The sequence below is a fragment of the Fukomys damarensis genome, unplaced genomic scaffold, assembly GCF_012274545.1.
Source record: "Fukomys damarensis isolate Sample0158 unplaced genomic scaffold, DMR_v1.0_HiC HiC_scaffold_19, whole genome shotgun sequence".
NCBI classification, from domain to species: Eukaryota; Metazoa; Chordata; class Mammalia; order Rodentia; family Bathyergidae; genus Fukomys; species Fukomys damarensis.
In genome coordinates this window covers 49,205,516-49,213,624 of record NW_022900931.1, presented here as the reverse complement: position 1 = coordinate 49,213,624, position 8,109 = coordinate 49,205,516, and the positions used below count along the sequence as shown (strand labels likewise).

General features: G+C 41.6%; 1 pseudogene; it reads right to left on the bottom strand.

The window, feature by feature from the left end:
• Window positions 1-4,499: 4,499 nt before the first annotated feature.
• LOC104850981 lies at window positions 4,500-6,724 on the bottom strand (annotated as a pseudogene).
• Between the last annotated feature and the right edge of the window lie 1,385 nt (window positions 6,725-8,109).

Below are 8,109 nucleotides of genomic sequence, written 5' to 3'. Positions count from 1 at the left end.
CTTTTGCTCATGCACTGAGAATATGAGTTTTGTCCTGCAGAGGAACAGCAGTTTTCTGATGAGGTAAGAACATAAGGAAAGTATGGGCAGGCACAGTACAGGCAGAGGTCGCTGCCCTGTCAAAAGCTGTCCGTCATACTCACCCTGCCTTTGACCAGGATATCGCTCCTCGGAGTCTCTGCAGTCACCTGTCCCTTTCAGTTTGCTGACGTCTGTGTAGATGTCCCTGAAGTCTCTTCAGGGATTATGTGCAGTGGTAATATTGACTTTCCTGGGAGTTCTCTTTTGATCACTGAGAAAAATGGGGTACCTCACGCTCCCCTCTAAGGAACAAATTAGGGGAAATGTGTCGCTTAGTAATTAGACATTCCCCTGGGTGAGGGCTCAAAAGCTTTTCTATAGCTACAGAACCTTGTGTCTTAGATCAGAGCAGAAAGCTGGGTCCTGGCATCCTGAATCACTGTGGAGCTCAGAACAGACCACAGACTGGGTCACAGCTTTTTGGAATATGTGCCAGTTAAGCACCATCTCTGCTTTTCATCATTTTAAAATACAATTTCCATTTCCTCTGCAAAATATATATTACATAAAATAAGTATATTATATATTTTAAGTTTAGAATATGCATCTCAATTGATTTTCTAAAATTGTTATCATGGTAGCCAGGCATGGTGGTGCCCACTTGTGATCATAGGACTCTGGAGGCTGAGGCAGGAGGATCATCATGTGTTGGAGACCAGCCTGGGCTACATAGCAAGACCCTGTCTCATAAGTAAAGAAAGAAATGAAGGTTACGATGCTAAGCCTTGCATGGTAGTGCCCAAGGGAGGAGGACCACAGGGCAATTAGTGATTTAAGAGGCAGGTTGGGGTGCAACTCACCACGAAGGCCCTGGGCTCACCTGCCCGTCCCGCAAACACACAAAATGTCATTGTGGTACATTTTGTTACTTGCTTTTATCAAAATCTTTACAACTGGATTTGTGAACCAGACACAGTGACAGGTTTGTAAGCCCTCTGATAGGCTTTGGCATAACCACATCTTCAAATTCAGCCTGGACAAATTAGTAAGTTAGTAATGTCTTGTCTTAAGATGAAAAATATAAGAGCTTGCATCCTGAATCACTGTGGAGCTCAGAACAGACCACAGACTGGGTCACAGCTTTTTGGAATATGTGCCAGTTAAGCACCATCTCTGCTTTTCATCATTTTAAAATACAATTTCCATTTCCTCTGCAAAATATATATTACATAAATAAGTAAAAATTATAAAATTATAAAATAAGTATATTATATATTTTAAGTTTAATATATGCATCTCAATTGATTTTCTAAAATTGTTATGATGGTAGCCAGGCATGGTGGTGCACACTTGTGATCATAGGACTCCGGAGGCTGAGGCAGGAGGATCATCATGTGTTGGAGACCAGCCTGGGCTACATAGCAAGACCCTGTCTCATAAGTAAAGAAAGAAATGAAGGTTACGATGCTAAGCCTTGCATGGTAGTGCCCAAGGGAGGAGGACCACAGGGCAATTAGTGATTTAAGAGGCAGGTTGGGGTGCAACTCACCACGAAGGCCCTGGGCTCACCTGCCCGTCCCGCAAACACACAAAATGTCATTGTGGTACATTTTGTTACTTGCTTTTATCAAAATCTTTACAACTGGATTTGTGAACCAGACACAGTGACAGGTTTGTAAGCCCTCTGATAGGCTTTGGCATAACCACATCTTCAAATTCAGCCTGGACAAATTAGTAAGTTAGTAATGTCTTGTCTTAAGATGAAAAATATAAGAGCTCTGTTTCACTCAGTCCAAAACTCTGGGCACAGTCCCCAGTACCGTAACATAAATAAGTACATAAATAATTAATGATGGACGCTATACCAGAGATAATTTCACTTCACTCATGAGACCTTCTGATTGTGGTGGATGTTTTGTTTATTTATTTTGGGGTACCGGGGATCAAACTCGGGTCTTTGAGTTTGCAAGGCAAGCAGTGGAACCACAGAGCTATATCCCTGGCCCTGTGGTGGATTTTTTGAATAACAAAAAATATTATAAATAAAACCTATAAATTCCAAATAAACTCAATGGCATATTAAAAAAACATTTTCAAATTCAACATGAAAATGATTCTAAAATATATAATTGATTAACATTAAAGATGAATTAATATTATTCACTGTGTTATCTAAGGAAAACTACAGTTTTATCAATAAATACAGAGAAATAATTGCATGGGATTCACTCTTTTTTGCGGTTCAGGTGTCGGGAATGAAATTCAGGTCCTTCAACTTACCAGGCAGGGAGTGGAACCACTGAGATAAATCTCCAGCCCTTCCTGGAATTCACTCTTATTTGTGATGTATAAGAAAAAAGTTTTTATACACTAAGCATAGGAAGAAATGATTTCTAATACTAATCAATCATTTCATTGAAATTATATAATCATACTTCATGAACTATTTTGTGTTCCTTTTCAAAAACCAATATATGAATACTTATCATAAACTTAAAATACAATTTTGCTTATAAATAAGAAAGGAAAAAAACTCATTATTGATGTTATAAGAAAGAAATGGCATCATGCAAACATGGTTTACGGGGCTTGGGATTTAGCTCAGTGGTTCTGCTGCCTGCCTCACAAGTTGCAAAGTCCTGAGCTCGATCCCTTGTACAAAAAAAAAAAGATAATTGGGGTACAGAGGGACACCCCTGTCTCATATATATCTAGAGATACAGCTCAGTTGTAGAGCACCTTCAAGTTCCATCCCTAGTATTAAGAAAAGAAAATGTGAATTTTATATAGAAACCTCAAAAAATGTAAAGAAAGAATTTTAAGTAACAATTAGCAATGAGATGGATGAGTGTTTGTTCACAAATATATTTTACAACTGCAATTATATATAGCTTGTCAACAGAAATTGTAATAAAAAGAATATCATCTTGAATAGCAACAAAAATGAATAAAATAAAATAAAATATGTGTCATATCTATATATTGCACTTTATAAGGCCTTTGGAAAATAACAGACATCTAAGCTGCTATATATGGTTTTTTAATGAACAGAATGTTTCAGTAGGATGAATATGCAAATTATTGACAAATCAATCTATTAATCCAGTATAATTCTGCCAAATCCCATTTTGGATAGGGAGGAGTAAATCCTGTCAAAGTGAGAGCCAACATGATGAAGGTGAAGATTAAAATAGTGAAGTTTATTCTATTCCATATTAAAGATCATTATAAATCAATCCAGTGAGTCATGTGGGCATGAATAAACCAATGAGAGCAAAGAATCTTGTGCAATGGGAAGTTTGACCTGTGATAGGAGAGGCCTAGCAGATCACGAGGAAAATGAGAGGTGCAGCTGACACTGTAGTCTGGACGGAAAGAGAGTAGTATTTAATGAATAAAATATACTCAAATAAAATAAACCAAATAAATAGCATAAAGTAAAAGTGCTGACCTGACTCCATGAGCCCAAATTAATTACTGATAGAGATTTAATATAAAAAGCAAACTGAAAAACTGAGAGTAAAATCTAGAAGATTTTTATTAAAGTAGGATAAGACTGTAGATAACTTATTCAATATATAAACAATAAAGGAAATGACTGCTCACTCAACTGTATTGCTTTTTCCAGTCATCAAATAACAGCATAAAGGGAAGAGAAATACACAGCAAGTCATATTTGTAACTTGCATCATTTACACTTATGATTATTCAGTACATATTAAGAGCTCCTGTTACAATTAAAAAGAAGAAACAGTGAAGAGTGAAGTAAGGAAAACTCTCTGTATGCATATATGGAAAAGTGTTCCACCTAATGATAAGTAGGGAAATATAAGTCAAAACAATAGTATATCATTTCACAACCAAAAAGCAGGAAATATGGCTACACAGAATATTAGAAAAGGTGTGAAAAAGCAGTAATAATGCTAAAACTTCAGTCTGATGGGAGACAGACTCTGGAGAACAATTTTGCAGTTTCTAATAATGACCCAAATATCACACAATACAAAAAATTGGCTAAAAATAAATTCTCACATTTGCATAAGAAAACAGTTATTTTCTTAACATTAAACCGAATTTTATTACACAAAGGTTGTCATGTAATTGATTTTCTCTACTTTGTATGCAATTATTCCTCTCCTCAGAAAGGCTGCTTCTGAACTTTTCTCCTGAGATGGCAAGCATTACAATCCTGACTGTAACCGAATAGTAGTGGAAATGCCTCTGTGATGAAGTCGAAAGCAATACACCTGTTCATGGCTCTGGCACCATTTCAGGAATGCACACATGTTCTTCTGTTCAAAAATACAAAGTAAATTATCTGTAGGCATGGACACCGGCAGCAGTAAACCACTATATATTGTAACTGAAACCATCAATGATGGGCATGTGAATCTCTTACACAGCCAGCCTTCTCTTCAGTTCCTTCATCCTAATTTTCCAGTTCCTGAGGAGGACCCTGTGTGGAGCTTCCTGTCAGTTCACAGCAAGGGCCAAGTGCTACTCTGGGCTACAACATGCCTCTGCCCATCTCGCGGGCCCCATCCAGCCCAGGGTGCCCTGGCGCCCATGGCAGGATCCTTCTCCTCCTTAGGGATTTCTGGGACCACGACTTCTGCTGTTGTTAACCGAGTGGCCACTCCTGTGGCGTCCAGCAAAGCCGTTCTTACCACCTTTATTGGGTCAGTGATTCCTTTCTCTACCATATTCACAAAGTCTCCAAGCACAGCATCATAGCCGACCTCAGAGGAGCTCTGCAGGATTTTCTCAACCTTCAGAGACCCTTCCACACCTGCATTCTTAGCAATGGTCCTGGCAGGAATTTCCAGTGTTCTTTTAATAATTTCGGTCCCGACTTTCTGATCTTCATTAGTAGGAATTAAGGCGTCCGGGGCGGGAAAGCACCGAAGCAGGGCACAGCCGCCTCCTAGCACAGTGCCTTCTTCCACAGCCGCCCTCCTAGCAAGCACTGAGGGCGTCTGTGACCCTGTCTTTCCTCCCTCTCATTCACCTGGACATCACTTGTCCCTTCAACCTTCAGCACAGCCACTCCCTCTGAAAGCTGTGCCAGTCTCCTGTTCAGTTTCTCCTCTCATATTCACTGTTCCTGATTTCTAGTTGCTCAGTGATTTCTTGAACACGTTTTTCAATTTGTGCTTTGTCACCTTTGCGTTTCAGAAGCATGGCATCGTCTTTGCTCACAATGCCCTCTCCAACTTTTCCTAAGTCCTGGGCCTGAACATCTTCAAGATTTAGGGTCAACCCCTCTTCTCCAAAGTCTGTGCCACGAGTAGCAATAGCCACGTCTTTCAGCTGATTCTTCCTACATTCACCGAACCCTGGAGCGTTGACTGAGACAACCTGAAGACCAACCCTTAGCCTGTTCAAAACCAGGGTACTGAGAGCTTCTCCGTCAACATCCTCAGCAATTATGACCAAGGGCTTTCGGGGAGCATTGGCGATTTCAAGAGCAGGTACCATGGACTGGACGCTAGAAATCTTCTCACTCAGTAGAACGTAGGCATCCTGGAATTCACACTTCTGCCTTTTGACGTATTAATGAAGTATGGAGAAACATATCCTCGATCAAACTTCATGCCTTCAACAATTTCCAATTCATCATTCAAGGTTTTTCCATCCTTCACTGTCATGACGCCTTTCTTCCGATCCTTTTTGTGGCGTCAGATACGATGTCGCCAGTTTCTTTGTGTCCATTTGCAGATATTGGAGCATCCTGAGCAATTTTTGGGGGGTTTGTCACAGGTTTAAACTGTTTCAGTTCAGTAATCACAGTTCCAACAGTTAATGTCACACCTCTCCTCACTTCCAAGGGGGTTGCGCCTTTGCTGTTGGTCTCCAACCCCTCCTTGGCAATGGAGCGCGAGATACGATGTCGCCAGTTTCTTTGTGTCCATTTGCAGATATTGGAGCATCCTGAGCAATTTTTGGGGGGTTTGTCACAGGTTTAAACTGTTTCAGTTCAGTAATCACAGTTCCAACAGTTAATGTCACACCTCTCCTCACTTCCAAGGGGGTTGCGCCTTTGCTGTTGGTCTCCAACCCCTCCTTGGCAATGGAGCGCGCTAGGACAGTCCAAGTGCGGTGCCACCTCCTGCCTCTTTGTTTGTGTTGCTGGCAAGCATCTTGAACAAGTTTAGCCCCAGTCTTTTTGTACTTGTCTTTTAAATCAATTGAGTTTGCAACTGTCACTCCATCTTTTGTTACATCGGGACTTCCCCAACTCTGTTCAGTGATCACTTTCTGCCCTTTGGCACCATTGTAAGGGCGACTGCGTTGGCCAGGAGGTCGACACCCTGAAGATGAGGGCGCAGGCGTGAGCTCCTCCTGTGACATAAACTGGAGCGAGCTGCTTGGTCAGCGCCCGGGACCCTGGCCTTGCCTGGCAGAGGACCGCGGGTAGCCTGAGCACTTCTGTGGGACAGCGGCAGGAGTGTACGCGGTGAGGAAGGCCGCAGGCAGCCAGTGAGGATGCAGCGCTGGGCAATGAATGAGAGTCCAACAATGCTTTCCGACAGCTAAAAATACTGACATGCCTGGCAGAGGACCGCGGGTAGCCTGAGCACTTCTGTGGGACAGCGGCAGGAGTGTAGGCGGTGAGGTAGGCCGCGGGCGGCCAGTGAGGATGCAGCGCTGGGCAATGAATGTGAGTCCAACAATACTTTCCGACAGCTAAAAATACTGACATGAATGATTCTTAAAAACATTTTGCTAAATAAGAAATTTGTAAAATAACAGCTAATGTATGCTCCTATATAAAGCTAAACAAAACTATATTGTATGTGATGTGATAGAGTAACCAATGCAAAATTCGATTAATAGTATGTATTGCAGGTGAAAAGATATGGGCTAGAGAGGAGCATAGAATGGTACTAAAATCATTGATATTCTATCTCTTAAGTGATCTCATAGTTTTTTTTGTTAAAAAGGGTAAAAATTAGAGGCAGATGTACAGATAAAAGAGTAAAATACTTTTGTGAGACAATAAGGAAGGGAAAAGAAAGGCTAAAGTGACCGGATACCAACAGTGCATAACGGAAGAACATGTGCTTTAAGATAAATACAGCTGAGCATAAACTAAACGGACAGAGTGGTCTTTGATTATGGCGGGTCAACCTGAATGGATTAATACATGACCAGCAAATCAGTGGAGCACAGTTACCTGGGTGGGGCTGCAGAAGACCGATACGTAGTCTGCAAATTCAGCGGGGAAGACCCATCCCAGATGCGTGTGGCACAGACCATGAAGCTTGCAGCCTGGATAAAATGCAAAGTGAAAAAGTCAATAAGGAAGGGAAAAGAAAGGCTAAAGTGACCGGATACCAACAGTGCATAACGGAAGAACACATGCTTTAAGATAAATACAGCTGAGCATAAACTAAACGGACAGAGTGGTCCTTGATTATGGCGGGTCAACCTGAATGGATTAATACATGACCAGCAAATCAGTGGAGCACAGTTCCCTGGGTGGGTCTGCAGAAGACCGATACGTAGTCTGCAAACTCAGCGGGGAAGACCCATCCCAGATGCATGTGGCACAGACCATGAAGCTTGCAGCCTGGATAAAATGCAAAGTGAAAAATGAAGGAAATCTTCCTTTTGCTTCTTTGGAGGAGCCCTGGTCTTTACCATTGCCCTTGGATGTTATCTCTAGTTCCATCAGGCTTCCAAGCAGACTGGTTAGACTTCGCACACAGTCTCTTCTTGACCTACACTCCCACTGGACTCTGCAATGAGCTCTAGGCCTTTGACCTTCCATTGGACCTTCCACTTCCATCTATCTGGAGAGCAGACAGCCATTCTTCTACCCCGGATTCTGCAGATGTCCGTGACAAGCTGTGGTGCGGGGATGGGGGGGACTTCTGTTCCTCTAATGAACCGTGACATAGACAAAGAGACAAAGTAGAGGGCAAAACTGAAGATGCGTAATTAAGTCAGATGCCTCAAGAAGCAATATCACTGCATGAGAAGAGCCATGCCATTTTCCAATTGGAGAAAATAAATTTATTTTAAACAGAAAAAGCTCTAGGGAAAACAAAGAAGGTAAACATGTGTACAGTACAAATTAGCTTG